Below are 15,446 nucleotides of genomic sequence, written 5' to 3'. Positions count from 1 at the left end.
TTTACTGTAATGGGCTTGAATTTCACCCCTGGGCTTCAGTGGGATTATTTTGTGTGGAAACTAAGCATATATCAGTGTCACATTAGTGCCATATTTGCAAACAAGCACAGAAATACCTCAGGGAGAAAATCTCATTTAATGACTGGTAGAGACGTTAAAAATTTGTCTTTCCTGGAGGACTTTGCTGTAACAGGTTAGGACTGACCGAAATGCCTTGGCTTTACCTTTCTTCTCTTTCAGAATGGCTTTGAAAATGAGTAGGAGACTGAAGGACAGATTTGGACAAGGTGATTGCAATGCTGTCAATAGGAGGTAAAACAAAGATGGTAAACAGCAAATAGGAGGTGCACCAACAAGAGGACATAAAGTCTCTTAACCAGAGAGCCCAGTATATTCAAACCTGTACCTAATGATGTGAATATTTTTGTAGATGGAGATGTTGCTTTTGCTACCTCAGGTGGTGGCTACAGTCATTCAGTGTTCAGGGAGACAAACCCGAGACTGCCTTGCCTCATACATGGTGTTCCCAGTTCCAGGTGGGCAGTGAATAGCTCATATGCTCCATGACCTGTTTGGTTCTGCAGGTGCCAAAAGTGAGCTCAGGCCGTTGACTTCAACATGCTATTCCTCTGAAAGCCTTTGAATTTTGAGTTTTCTTCCCTGAGTTCACCAGCACAAAGTTGTTCATCTCCTGGACATAATGAAAGGCTGGTTTTCTTCCATCCCATTCCCAGACTCTTTAGGCAATGTGATACTTGAAGTAGGCTTTATTTTTTTTTTTTTTTTATTTTTAATTATATAATCTGTTTCATGTCAACTTCCTGGACAAGATCCTGGACACCTTACATATGCCCACTTTAACCATTCGGTCTGTCTCACGTTTGCTTCTGTCTCGTAGTAACAAGCGTACCAGTTTCCTCCTGTTTCCTTTTCAGGTTTCACCTTCTACGTCACCCACACGAAGGCTGAGTGTTCTTTCCCATATGCCATGGCTGGCAATAGAAACAAACTTCATGACAGCAAGGGGGACTTTGCTCTTCAGAAGTGTTTTGTCACAGAATGCATCTTCTTCTGGGGAGGGAGTCATGCACTGAATAGATATTGCAAAAAACAAGGGGCCTGAGGTAAGGCATGAAAACTGCTGGCTATTCCTAAGGGGAGTAAAAAGCCGGGCATTTCTCTCACACCTTAAGCAAAAGCAATGAATGGCACAAAAAAGTGCTCTTGTGGATGAGAAATTAAATGCGAAATGGAGGTAGGGAGCAGCTGGCCAGGTGGCAGAATCCCACCAAGGCCCTCGGGATGATATTGGAAAGCAAAGGATATTGGGTTACAGTGTGATTCTGCTATGTACCAAAGAGAAATTTGGCATTTTAAAAAAAGTCTGAACAGCAGCATTATTTGTAAAATGGGGATTAATTACTTCTCTTCTTGGCAGGGGTGAGATCGGCTGAAACACTGCACCTACATTCAGGCATTGTCCTTGACTGGAAATGTGGACTCACCGGAGGGAATTCAGAGTGCAGCAAAGGGAACATGAGGTTTAGGAAATGAAGAAAGTTTCAGAGTACTGGCTATGTTTAGACTAGAAAATGAAACTCTGAATGGGGAACATGAGAAGTCTTTCATTATGTAAAAGGGCGCTGTTAAAGAAGATAATGATCAGTTGTTCTCTTTGTTGTTTAGGAAGTGCAAGAAGAAATCAGATTAATTTTTGCTTACTCTGCAGCTAAGAGGACTCAGGCTGGACACTAAGAAAAGTTTGTTAAGGTAGTAATATTCTTATTCTACCTAAGGATGCACAACATCCTCATTTCTTTATTGGTTTCTTACCAAAAATCTCAGTGTTTGAAACGGGCTTTAGAAACACTTACTCTGCATTTTGTAACTTCTTGATGTGTCTTCAGGCTGCACAGAACTACTGAGTAATTTCTAGATAAACTGAACAAAGATGCCATGTTTCTAACAGTATGTGCTTCTAATTATCTTGAGAGCCCTGTCCGAGAGCTTATGGGTTCCTCCATTCCCGTTCAGTTCTCACATTGAGCTTTGGAGAGAGCTAAGCATGCTATAGTCTAATAAAGCACAAGACAAAAGTAACTTGGAAAATCAAAAGCCCTCAAAGAGGTTGACAAAAACATGGAAAATGATGGATTGATTAAATGATTCATGAAAAGGATGTCTGAAGATGCTGTGGGGAGAAGGAACAATTGCAGGCACATGTGAAAGTGACCTTGGCAAAGCAAGGCACGCAGGCGACAAAGCAATATCTTCCTGACATAGAGCTGTAAAAGAGCTGTGTGGAAGTGGGAGAGTGGGCAGATTAAAGCAGTGGCAGATGAAGCGTAGGAGGCAGTAAAGAAAAGCTGCAACATACATGAGGATGAAGTAATAGATCTCCTTCCCCCTTCCTCAAATTACTGGATGGGAGGTGGGTCTGGTTTGAAAGAGCTGTAAAGGAGAGAGCTCTCTTCAGTCTGGACCTGCCCTGCACAGCTCCTGAGGAAGACACAAGTGTTATCAGAAACCACCGGCTCTCCCCACGCCTTCCTCTTCAGAAGGACTTTCCTTTTTTGGACACTGCAAATACTCAGTGGTAGCTGGAGCTCATGTTCCTTCTCCTGTGCCAGCCTGCATGGACCTCTGTTTCCGTTTCTTTGCTCCTGTTGGATCCTGAATTTGCACGTTAATCATTCCACTCCTTCATTTTAATTTTGTCCATTCTCTTACGGCATGTTGTTGTCCCCCGCTCCAGTTACAGGCTTCCAAGATTGCTGGTGACCTTGCCTTAATATGCACAAGCTGCTTTACCTCCGTGCTACTCCTGCGGTGCATATCTCTTGCCTTGGCCTCACTCCAAATGCCAATATTGCTTAGCAGTTTTTCATGCTCAGCAGGCACTCCATTTTTAAATCTAACAGCTTCTGGGCTTACCAGCTATATATATGTACTAATAAAATACACAGGCTTATGGCTGTCATGGCTGTCCCCTAGAACTGCTGGGATGGCCGTGTCTGCAGTATAAAGCTCCTTTAGCTAGCAGAACAGGACCACATCCAAACCTCCATGGGCAACGATGCCTTACTCAAGCTAAATCCTGCCTGTACTCAGAAATTGTTTGGGAAAGTACCACACATCCTAGTCCAAAAGGGTGACAAGGAGCACTCTGACATTGTAACAGTATTGATTAGGGAATTACCATGTGTGGGACTCTCCTGTTAGGTTCATGAGTAGCCCATGAGTCCTGCCTTCAAGTGTTGCTCTTGGATAAGGCTGGCGCTCCAGGCCCTGATCCAGGCAGATGTAAACAGGATAACAATTCAGCCAGCCTTGGCTTGGCTCCTGAGCAAGTCTAAGGTGTCTGGCCCGTCCAGGTTGTCTTTACCCAGCACATCTGGTGCCCGTCACCACACTTGCTCCTGTTGCAGAGCTGATGTGAAAAATTAATTTTCCTGCAAGCTGGTAAACAACAGAAGCCTGATTTTTCACAAGAAGAGAAACAGACGATAGAGTTGACAAAAGTTTGTGTGGGGAGGTTTATGACATTACTAACCTTTCCTGGAATAATTAACTTCAAGGCTCAAGGTTTATGTTTCTCTCTCTTGTTAATAACTTCCCACCGCGCATTTTTCAAACTTTCAATCAAATTTTTTAGGCCTTTGCAATTAACACTTTCTGGCTTATCTTTGTAACCCTAGGCTTACAAATATAAGTTAAAAGCTGAAATTTTGTCACTTCAACAATGGGATGCTCCCAGAAAAGAATCAGATGGTTTCAGATAGACGGTTGTAAAGTTGCCTTACAAATCTGAGAAAAGGTCATGTTTTTACTCAGAAGGCTACTGCATGTGTTATTAAACACAAGCTAAGAAAATGTATCTGAGAAGTGGATGCAGGGGCCATTTTGCCCACTTCTAAGACCTCTGCAGATTTGACATCTGTATCTGAGCTACTTACCATTTGTAGACGTTTACTTCAGAATGAGACTAAGTGCATTTGAGAAGTGGCTTTTTCCTCTGGCAGTAAAGGCAGCCCACAGTAATGAGTTCAGGTACAAATGCGGGGTTAAGCTATGTAATAATAGCAGCCTACATTCACATTGTAGGACAATCACCTACAAGACAGTAAATCATCAGCTGAGGATCAACTTTGGATGTATTAAATGAAGAAGAGTTGTGGGTCAAAGTGAATACAAATCAGTACGATGTCTAAGATCAATGGTTACAGCTCTGGCTGTGAAGTGCAGAGATTTTATTTTTCTTGACCCCCTTCTCTTATTTTTATATGTGAAGATGAACATTTTCTGTAGGCGTGGGTCTATGAAGCAGAAACCGATCAGGGAAGCTGAAGCATTTCTGTGAGAGGCTGAGTGCCTGGAAGACCAAGCCAGAGCTGAAAGGCCTCCAAGGACTATTGCTTGATGGAAACATATTTTCCTGAGGGATGCTGGCGTTGGATGTTGTTTGGACCAAAAGGGAGGAAATACATGATTTTTTTTGTATCACATAATTTTGTCCGTGTCTTCCCCTGTGGGTTGGTGAAAATGTAGTTTTATGTAGTCAGACACAGTTATGTGAAAATTTTCTGAGTTTTATTGGTAGAATACAATGACCTCTTTTTTTTTTTTTTTTTTTTTTTTAAGGATGTTGGCTTTTAAGGATTAGGTAGCAAAGAATTTGGGGAGTAGAGGTTCTATGCTTTCCTTCTGGTGTAGGTGCTAGTAGAATTCAAGTCCCTTTATGAACTAAATTCCAAATTCAGCTAGAGCTCTTAAACTAATTTGTCGTTATGATATTTCAGATCACTTTTTACCCTTATTGTATTTCTCCTCTGGAAATGCAGCTTCTCAGAGTGGACCCGGCGTTTTGAGCTGGGAACTTCTTGCCTTCGGGCCCCATCTAGTGGGTAGTGGGTTGCACTGAGCAGCACCAAGAGCAACTTTATTTGCGTTGCTTTGAGAAATAAAAAGCAGTAAAAGGAGCTGATATGAAGATTCCCCACAGAGCTTAATAATCACAAATGAAATCACTTTGTGTTCGTTCTTCTCCTGCTGACATTTTGGTTTTGTGTCTCTCTACACAGACAAGCTTACTTTGCATCATGTGCCTAAGCATTTTCGTAACATAGCAGAAGTATGCCCCAATTGTGGGGGAAAAAAAAAAAAAAGAGGAGAAAAGAGATGAGGAAATAATAGAAGAGAAAGAGAAAAGAATCATCCATTCCTTCCATACCCCTGCATTTTTTGTATTGTTTTAAAGGAATGGCTGCATTATTTCACTGAGTATGCTACTGTCATTGGTAAATGATTCAAGGATATCTGTGTTACTCGGTGAAGTTACCCGTAAGTTAAGAGGCTTATTAGGTAACCTTGAAAATAGGAAGCATTCCAGCAGCACTAAAAGGTCCGTCAGGGCCAAACATTTAAAATCTGTATTTTGTCTTGACGCAACCGCTTATATGCCAGATTGCTAAAATGGTAACCACGTTCAGACGTGAGCTGTTTGTTGTACATACATATTAGGAAAAGAAAAGAAAGTGACTTGAGAAATGGAAAAAGGTTTTATGGCTGTATCCAAGTTACTTTTACAAATGACATTTTTCTAGTCCATCTGTCAGAAGAATTTAGCGAGCCAAATTTGGATTTCAATTGCACTTAAGTCGTACAGTGTAACCCGAGGGAGTAAGATGGATAGCTAGACAGAACATATGGCCCTAGCTGTCTAAAAATTTGCTTTTTTAAAAAAAATAAGAAAAGAAAGAAGGAAATAGCTAAACTATCTGGTAAGGATAAAGCTCTTTTCTCTGGCAAATGTGTTTTACAGAACTAAGTATTTTCAAGAGAGTGTAACCATACACAGCTCACAGTCTTTCAATTTAAAATGAACCCTGATGAAAGCACTTCCTGAAGAGTTTCTGTGCTATTTGTATCTTTAGAGAGGATCACAAGGGATGGAGACTGAGTACTCCTCAATTTTTGTAACAGGATTATTTCACAAAAAGTTATTTCATAAAGGACAGGCTGAGTATTTTCATTAAGCTGCATAGCAGGGTTATTTAAAAACACTGCATGAAACTCCCAAGGTAGAGATATTGGAAGACAAATGAGAGTCTGGCTAAAATAAAAAGACCATTGTTGGGAAAGTAGCCTTTTTAAACTTTAACTGTTGAACCGTGATCTTGCATTCTTCTTTGCCTTAGTTCTTTTTTTTTTCTCCTTTTTTTCTTTTTCTTTTCTTTTCTTTTTTTTTTTTTTTTTATTTAGTGTGTGGAAAAAAAAGACAAGTGAAGAAGTATCTAGAAAGTTTTCCATGTGTTGAAAATCTGACTTCTGTTTACTTGTTATAAAGGAGGAAGAGTTTTAAAGGGGGAATGTGTATGTGTTTTTTTGTGAAAGAGTGACTGACAAATGATTTTTCCTTTTTTTTCTTATTGACATCATATCCATTTGTATTATCTTCTACTGGTTTTCAGCCTCTCTTACTTTGTTTTTTTGCCTTCTCTAACCAACATCCCTTTTGCAGCACATTTATGACTCTCTCTTTTGATAGCCTAGGTTGGTTTTACACGGTCTCAGGAGTCCTGTAGAGAGTGGGCCAGATCTTTAGCTGTGCAAATCCTGAAGAAGCTCTAAATACTCTCCTGACATGGAGCAGCTCTAAATTTTTTTTTTTTTGCCCACTGTGTTTCTCAGCCTGTAGAGGCTAAAATAGTTTATGAAATAAATGATCCTGGAAAAAATGACTTTCAGAATAAATGATCTGAAGCACAGTGCTGGAGTTACAGCAGCTGGAATGGTCCCATGAGACCCATTACACTGACCAACAATTGTCCTAGCTCAGGTCCCCAGGAATGGCGTGAAGGGCTGACAGAAGTGAATGCTGGTAATGTTTTTGGGAAATACATCTTCTTGTTTGCAGGGGAACCTTTGTATCACAGCTATATTCCACTCTAAAATAGACAGGAAATGTCTTTTTCACTATGATTCCTGAGTTTCAAAAAAAGTTCTTGAACTGAAGCAGTATTGATACTTGTGACAAATGGAAGTCCTTCCCTTGCCTGTATTGAGGGTCAGGTCCCAGGCGTGGGCTCCCGTATATCCTCCTAGTTAAGCTAGTTCCATTTGGGCACAGTGTCAAAACCAAGTCATTTTGAGAGGGAAGATTTAGTCCCTTTTTTAATCCATGCAGAAGTTGATAGCAAAGAGGAGGAGCTGCAGCGGAGGAGCAGAGGTGCTCCCAAACAACATGGGGCCGAGGGGAGGGGACGGGCAGATGCAGGGCAGAGTGCGAAGCCTCAAGCTGTGTGGCCGAGGGCCGCGGCTATCTCATCTCACAGCTCAGAGGGCAGGCTGCCTCTGAGGATACCTTTGGAAAATGGTCTAATGCTTCTTTCCTTGGGCTCAGGCTTGGTGAGCCAGTAGCAGTAACAGCTATGAGGCTGATGGGAGCAACCTCGCATCCGGCCTCTCGCCTGGTACATGTCTGCCCTCTCATCTCTTCCTCAAACAACACGGTACGGGGGGGCCGTACACCCAGGGCTAAGCTGCTGTCCTGTGCTTTCCTGGTGTGAAAGGGAAGGCAGAAGTGTAGCCTAAGGATTCATAAACAACGTAAATACATCTTCAGAAACTCCTTCTTGGACATGAGAAGCCCTTCCTAGGGATTCCATACCCATAGATGTACTTATCTGGAGGTAATTTCTGTTGAATGCAAGCTAATGTTTCATATACTCTAAATATGATATATAATATGAACTTTGATATTTATCAAATGTATTGCAGCACAACGTTTAAATAACTGGCAATACTGAAATAATAGCTTGTGCCTATTTGAAACTGGACTTTGTGAGTCATAATATATTGCAGAAGTTAAATGAGGCTTTAAAAGAAAATTGACCAGCTTAATGGGTCAATTGTCTAAGTGCATATTACGCTAGAATAGAAACCCTGCTCTCTAATTTTGTATTCCTTACTCACAAAAAGCTATATTCTGTGTTATGAGACAATTGACAGTTCCTGGTCGATGCAGTTTCACTGATGGCCAATGCTATGCAGTGTGTCTGAAGACAAGTCAAAGGCGTGGAGGAGGCTTTCACCAACTTCCCTTCACAAATGTAATTTTGGAGTTAATGAGAGCCTCTCCCTACCCTCCCCATGGCCTCATTTCAGACCCCAGGGTCACCAGTCCCTGCTCCAGTGACACTGCAGCAGCGCTGGTCTCCAGCTCCCCACAGCCCTGGGCACCGCTGAAAAGAGCCTGGCTCTGTCTTCTTTACACCATCCCTTCAGGTATTTATACACATTCATGTAGTCCCCTGAGATTTCTTTTCTTCAGGCTGAACAGTCAAGCTCTCTCATCCTCTCCTGGTATGCCAGTTGCTATAATTCCTTAATCGTCATCATGGCATTTCAGTGTAAATGCTTAAGGATGCAAATTTCAATGATGTACATGACAATTAATTCAAGGATGGTAAATGAAATCCTGGTCTTGTAGATGGCAGCCAAAATTATAAGTCGTGAATCCTCCTAGAACATTTAAAGAAATCTAAAGTGATCCTGAATATTATTAAATTTAAATGCCTTGTGTATGCAGTCCCATCTTTGGACAGCTACTATTTAAATTATTTCCTGGGGGGAGTTGTCGGTCTTTGGTGTTGATCTTTAACTGTAATGTATCTACCTAGAAAGACGTCATTGTACTTGGCTCCTCTTCTCATCTCTTTTATACACACTCTGATTTATCTTTCCTCCTACTTGGTTGCTGTTCCCTAGTCTTTTCTTTCAGCAGATTACATTCACCAAGCAAATGTTCATTAGCTTCTGGAATGCAAATCAATTCTTTGACCTTTTCCTCTTTATGATCCCTGGTGCATGTTTTAGAAGTGTTGCGTCAACATAAGAATGACTTTATTAGACCAGGCCTAGAGGTACATTTAGTGTCTTCTCCCTGTCAGTGGCAAATAGCAGTCCCTAGGAAGGATTTCAAGAACAAAGCAAATGTATGTGTTGTGCTGCTCCCCAGAGTAGTTTCCATCCTCTAACCCCATTTCAAGTCAAGGGCTCTAGGAGAGAATATAGTACCTTTGCAGCTGGGAGTTCAGAAGGGCTGGATGTGGAGGGCTGCCTTCAGGACTAGCATTAGCCCACCATTTTCCTGTGAGGTCCATCAGCAGGAAGCGCAACTGAAGAAGACTGATGGAAGGCATGATTAGTTACGCTGGTAAGTTTTATGTAACCCTGCTTGTTCTGTGTCTCTGTGAGTGGTGAGACATGGTGTCATTGTCTTCCTGGTCCTCCTCTCATCCCCTGGGCTAGCACCAGTAATGGGACATCTGGACATCTCCCTTTTCTTTCTTCTTGAGAATTATTAATGCGGGTGAGTGGGTGGAAGAGGGAGGAATAGCAAAAAGTAATAACGAACAAGGCACACAGCAAGTCAGAAGTTCAAATATTGAGACAGCCGCTCAATATTACTTGAGACTGTAACTTTAATGGACTGTTTTCATGCAGTTCTTATGAGGCACAATTGTTTCCCAAGGCATGTGACTCATTAGGAAATTGCTGGCATACTTCCATTGGAAAGGGAGTGACACTGCACACGTGGGTCCTTTCTGCTAGTAAGGAGATACATGTGTCTGTTCTGTTTTCAGTGCCATATCTTTTTAAAACTGGAAATGGGGACAGTATTTCCCCATTGTTCCAGATGTATCATGCATGAGTTTAAAATGTGTGATTGATCAGATTTCCACATAAAACCAGCCACTATTTTTTTGCTGCCCATCCAAACTCACCAAGACCAGAAGCTCTTACTTTCCCTTCCATATGCCTCTGTTTGCTGGCTCCTTTCATGACTCCTGTGAAGACATGGCCTTCCAGCCTGTCGGGCAGCCTCTCAACCAGCAGCTATCATCATCAGTGTTACACTCTTTACACCTTTATACTAATTCTACCTAGGATTAAGCAGGAAAAAAACATCTGCAAAGTATAGGGTACTGTCTTTCTCTATGCACGCAGCTGAAGTTCAAGTTGAAGCTTTTGTATTACAGTATAGGGATGCAATGCATGTTGCTCGGTTAGTATTTCCCAGAAGGCTTCCCAGAAAGCTCTCTACAGAAAAGATCATAATCCTAAGGTGATCTCTAGACAAGATTCCTCTTTCTAGAAGATTCATTTTTTGTAATGTACTGCTGCGAACTATTTCTTCCATTGCCTAATGTTTATCACGACCTATGCCTATCCCTCATCTCTGACTGATTTTCCAAAGGTCAAAACATAATGCCAACTTTCTTGTTCCTTCATAGCCTACTTCTAATGTTTTCTAAGCAATCACTCTCTTTTCTCACACGTCTGGAAAGTGACAATTACAAACATCCCAAAACCAATCTTGTTTTAGTTCTTTGGTCCTTTCTACCTTGTTGTTCACAGAAGTCCTGATTACTTTGTGCTAGCAGACACCACCAGCATCATACAGGTGGAAACAGCTATTCTGTCTAGCAATTGCAGTGTGAAGGTGAAGCGTGAGGGTTAGTGTGTGAGCACCTGCAGAAGAAGAAAATGCAGTGTGGTTTGTTTTTTTTTTTAAATCTGAGAAGCCAGCAAGAACTACTGGATGTAAGGGAATGCTAGGCAAATTTTGACTAGATATAAAAAAAGGCACAATTTTTTACACTAAATATGATTAAAAGTTGAAGGAAAGTACAAGCAATAGGGAAGAATTAATCCCTGGATGTGTCCAAATTAAGACAGATTTCCTTTTATAGAACAAGTACTTCAGACAGGTGGTATTTTGACCACATGTTTTATCAATTCCATGGTGTCACTGCACAAAAGTAGCAAACATAACTGAAGAGACTGTGAGGTATAAATAAGACGATCATGATGATTCTTCTGGCCTCAAACTTTGTTTCCATTCAAGAGTTCCCACGCACTGGAAACTCCGGGCAGCTGATTTCAGTCCCTTTGTCAGAGGGGGAGCAACGACCTCTCACTCCCTGAGGCGTCCGAAGCGCTCCCGGTGGTTGCTGTGATGTTGTGATGTTGCTGTTCTTGTTGTCCTGTCGTAAATGCCTAGACATCTTGACGACGGCGCTCAGCTCAAGATTTTTTCCTCTCCTGAGCTGCTGTAGTATTTGTGTCACTTGGGGAACTCTGCCAGTGGATGGGATTGGGTACAAGTGTAACCAGACAGGCCGCCGAGGCGGGGAGGGAGGACAGCTGTCCTAAGCATTCAAAGCTTTACATTCTGTGCCGCTCTGATGTGACCTGGGACTCAAGATATTTATTAAGCTGGAAGAAAGCCTTTTTTGGTCTTGCAGCTCCCTGTGTCTGTGTACCTGTTATTTAGGATATGTTACAGTAGGATCCAGAGAGGTACCTAATGCTGCCTTATTGCAACAGAAATTCAGAATAAAAGAAACGGGCTCTATATGGCCTGTGGAGAAAAAATTTTACTGCTGTCTCAAGGTATCTGTGTATCTGGAAAGCAAACTTCTCCAGAATAAAATTAAGATGGAAAAAAATGGAAAAAATGTTTGATTCAGATATTATAAGGTAGGAATAAAGATCTATATACTTATATCTAAAAGTTTTTCAGTCAGCAATGTAAATGTTACCTTGTGCTAAAAATGCAGTTGCAGAGGAATACTCAGCAAGCCCAGCATGTGAGACAAGATACAGGCTAGATGATTTATGAAGAAAAAATAAAAAGAAAAAATATGAATAATTTGTCTAAGCTGTGTTTAAATATGAAGAATGTTTCTGTGGGGAATCCTACAGTCTTTATTTGGGTAAAAGTACCCTTTGAAATCAAATGAGTCTTTAACTTGAGGACCAAGGAAGCTAGTGGGTGACTGATTTAGTGACAACTGAATGCCAGAGTGGGAGTAAATAATCAGTTTAATGGCGTAGGCAAGGAATTCAGTGAAACCTCCCTGTCAGGAACACTTGCAGCTGCACAATAACCGAGAAGCAGCAGCAGTAATGGTGAGAACTGGTGACCTCCAAATGTAGCTTGATCTGAAGCACCAGAATATGGACCACAGAGAGAAATAGTAGTTAGGGGCTGGGTTGGAATAATCAACTAAGACTCTTCAGTCTGTTTTCTGTGATGAAAAGTCGCTTTGTTTTATGCGGTATGGCATTGCTCTTGAAGACCTGGAGAAGAAACTACAGCGCAGTTGGAGAAGGATCATGATTTATTGGCATTTTTGCAAAACAGTGGTTTCTTCCTTTGTTGTTAGTAAAAATGCCAAATGCTACCTGTTTAAACAGTGTAAATTTGGGGCCTGCCTGGGACCAGTAGTCTTAGCACACTTCTCATTGTACCTACCTGTGGCGAACTGAATCATTTTGGTTATACCACCAAAGAATCAAAGAAGCCCGGCAGTAGTTAGGAACATGAGTTAAAGGGTCCAGCTGCTATCATTCCTAAAGAAAATCGTGCTTGGGCTGTATTTCCAATAGTTCTTGCCTGTTTACAGTGAAACCCGGTCAGACCTCCACTATATCATTCCTTCAAGCTGTTGTTGCTGTGGGTCATCTATCCCTGAAACCAAGCAACATCATTTTTCTAATGAGAGTTACCTGCTTCCAGGAATATACTAAAGGCTCATTACTCTAGAGCACATTTATGTTCATATATAAGTCAGGTAGTATATCACGCGTGGCACGGGCTATACGCAGCGTAGCTACGTGCTTTCAGTGACATGAACCGGTGGATATGCCACAAAAAGTTCAATAACCTTGAATAGTGGTATGTGCCTGAACTTGATACTGTTTGACGTTTTCACGTCAGCTCTCACATTGGACTCATCGTGCAGTCATGTCTGCTGTGTGATCTGTTATGTACTCCTCTCCTTCTCCTTTTCCCTTGTGAAACTGGAGCAGAAAATTTCCATGTTATCTGTGTGAGTATACATGGAGTGCGAAAATGCTTTTTTTCTAGTCAGACTATCTGACCAAGGGACCTTGTCAAATGAGATGACAAGGAAAAGGAGAGAGCCAAACATAGACACAAAAAACCTGACTGGTGATAACAGATTCAATAACCAGAAACATACCTGGTTAGTGGCGCCAATTGATAAGGATAGTGGTGTGTGAGAATGTTTATTCCAGCAAGATGATCTGATTGAGAAGCACCTAAAATCAGGTTGCTAAGAAAAGGTAAAGGCAACAAACAAACATACAGAGACACAGACTTGACAAACGATGATGGAGACTATGAGAAGAAACAAACCTCATCGGTCACACTTATTGATGAGCTATTCCAGGAATACTAATCTGGATTTGGCAACTGATAAGACTGTAAACTGGGAAGGCTGGGATGGGGTGGGTGAAGACCAGAGGAGTGGAGATTGGTAGGCCTGTGCAAAGTAATGAAGAAATGTTTAGAAGGGAATCAGGTAGGAACAAAGAGAGGAACATATAGAGAGTGGTATAAAAGGGGCCAGTTTTGTGTAAAACAGAGCCAGTGAGTACACTTGTTTGACTGAGCCCTGTGCCTGGTCACCACAGTCTCTCCTGTCTTTAAATCCTTTCTTAACTCTCTCTCTGTAATCTCAGTCTCCATCCGGTGTGAGTGCTGCATGGACTGAGTACCAGCTACTGAGCAGACTGGGACGAGTGGACTGGGTACCAGCTACTGGAGCCAGACTGGGGGTGTAGATGCCACTACGTACCTAGATATAGGTATTGGGGGGACCCATGGGTGTGGGGTGTCTCTGAGATGAGTGTTTGAGTGTCTGCATCTGTTTGCAGCAAGCACCGTTCTGGACCAGAAAGAGAGTAGGGGACCAGGCAGCAAATGTGTGTGTGCTTGTGAAGCTGAAGAGTGTGTGTGTGTGCCTGCACTAGTGACCTTCAGTCCCTGGCTACCCAAGAAGAGGAGGGGACAGGACATGAGGTGTTGCACACAGACTGAAACACAGGAGGTTCTAAACGTCAGGAAACCCTTTTTTACTGTGGGGGTGACCAAGCACTGGCACAGGTTGCCCAGAGGGGTTTTGTAGCCTCCACCCTTGGAGATACTCAAAAGCCATCTAGATGTGGTCCTGGGCAATGGGTGGCCCTGTGTGAGCGGGGGGGCTGGAGGAGATGACCTTCAGACATTCTTTCCTACCTCAACCATTCTGTGACTCCATGACTGGGCTGTCTGTGCTCATCTCTGGTGTGAGTCCTGTATGTAGGTGCTGTTAACGCAGCAGTAACCCCCACAGCTGGCAGCTACTTAAGCCTGAAGGCATTAAAACAGACTTTGTGTGGTGCTACCCTGTGGTGGATTTGGGACTGTAGCTGTTTCGCCTGCATTTCCCTGGGTGACGAAGCCTGTTGGCCACACGACTGCAGTGTAACTTGTTCCTGTCTCTGCCCTCTTACAACCTGTAGTCGTGTCTAGGTTTCATCTGTTGTTGCTGATATTGAGATTAATCGATAGAGATAACTGTTGCTACAGTGGATATCTGCAGAGTATATTGTGTGACGCTTGAATAAATATACCAGGGTAAGACAAAAATCATTATGGTCCTTATCTTCGCACTTGGTTGAGAAATAAATCTCATTGTAATGGCAAATGAAGAGGTGCCACTGAGCTGATACACAGTTAATGGGGTCTCCTATGGTATGGTTTTTCTAACTAGTGCTGGTTTTTTCATTAAGCTTTATCAGAAACTCTTCCAAAGGATTTGATTAAATTAAAAAAAGAATAACATTCGAAATCTGAGCTGTAACTTCGTGTCACTGGTGAGAGACTGTAATTTGCTCGTCTCACCCTAAAATTTAGCAAAACATATATAGCTAAGCAATTCCCACTGGCTGAAGCCCCAGTTTTACTTCAGTATCACTGTCAGCTTGTTACCAGCTCTAGAGTATTTTATGCTGTCCAAGGCAGTGGAAAATACACTCTTGTTGCCTCTTGCAGTAACTCACAAAATAAATAGCTGAAACATTCTACTGCACCAGGCAAGCCTGTGTTTTCTGTTTGTGGCTGAGCTACCTCTCTGTCGACTTTCTAAAGAGGCATTAAATCAAGAAGGATACGAGCTTTCCTGAGTCAGTAAAAACCTTACCACTGACTCTGATGTGCTGCAGAGTGGGTCCTTGAACAGCAGGGTGACACACTACTCTTTAAATATCTTATAAGTGATTGAATCACTGTAACTCACTGGTGTGTGTGTCTTCTTGGGTATAAATAAGGTTACATACTAAGAGATTCACTTTACCTTACATTGCAGAGAAAAAACTCCCAACATGTTGTATATTCAGGTGTTTCAGCATATGCTCAAAGGCTTGTACTAGAAGTGTCTGATGTTCTGGATGCAGTTTAATCTAGGTCTGTTGAATTGCCAATTGAAAATCCCTGTCTGGCTGTTTAAAACAGCTTCTAGCACGTGTTTTTTTGCAGCTGCCGTTGTCCTCTCTCCCGGGAGCGGCACAGCCTTCCCTTGGTTGCAAGT

This window comes from Rissa tridactyla, chromosome 3 (genome assembly GCF_028500815.1).
Source record: "Rissa tridactyla isolate bRisTri1 chromosome 3, bRisTri1.patW.cur.20221130, whole genome shotgun sequence".
Lineage (NCBI taxonomy): Eukaryota > Metazoa > Chordata > Aves > Charadriiformes > Laridae > Rissa > Rissa tridactyla.
The sequence above is the reverse complement of the archived record's forward strand: the minus strand, read 5'-3'. Positions refer to the sequence as shown.